At 47.6% G+C, this 508-nt stretch overlaps 1 protein-coding gene across 1 annotated transcript in view; it reads left to right on the forward strand.

Annotated features, from left to right (window-relative positions):
- The window catches only part of LOC116685814 (SH3 and multiple ankyrin repeat domains protein 2-like), a gene marked incomplete in the record, with an annotated part of 236,568 nt that overhangs the window by 15,943 nt on the left and 220,117 nt on the right, over positions 1-508 (forward strand).

Here is a 508-nt window from a genome sequence, read left to right on the forward strand (position 1 = left end):
ACCAGAAGACTTACAGCTTTCAGACAGGTTGCTCACGTCACATCTACGTCGTCCAGCTCAGTTGGAGGCTGCGCAGTAACGCTCAGCATCACCGGCAAAGAGCTTCTAATGGACTTCACCGGTCTCCGTCCAGAACAACGGGACCTGTTGGTCCATTCCTTTAACTGTCTATGGTTAGGTGCCTGGAAGTCGACGTTGGGGGCTTAAAACACCATTGAACGTCAGATACCGAACCTAAAATCCTAAAGAGAGACAACGGTGGAGAGTAGTAGAGAGTAGCATGAAAGATGGAAAGGTACTGCAGGTTGGGGGGGCACTAGGGTTGGAGACTAAGGTTCATGTCCTGTACGTGTGTCACTGAAACGGACATTTTGTAACCCCACCCACCATGTTTTATCTTTTCCTAAACCTAACTGTCCCGTCCTTGTCCCGCATGTCCTTGGGTCAAAGTAACCCGTTGTCCTATATCAATGTTCTTTTTAATTCCCCAAAATAACATGATTGATTC

The sequence above is a fragment of the Etheostoma spectabile genome, unplaced genomic scaffold, assembly GCF_008692095.1.
Source record: "Etheostoma spectabile isolate EspeVRDwgs_2016 unplaced genomic scaffold, UIUC_Espe_1.0 scaffold271, whole genome shotgun sequence".
Classification (NCBI taxonomy): Eukaryota; Metazoa; Chordata; class Actinopteri; order Perciformes; family Percidae; genus Etheostoma; species Etheostoma spectabile.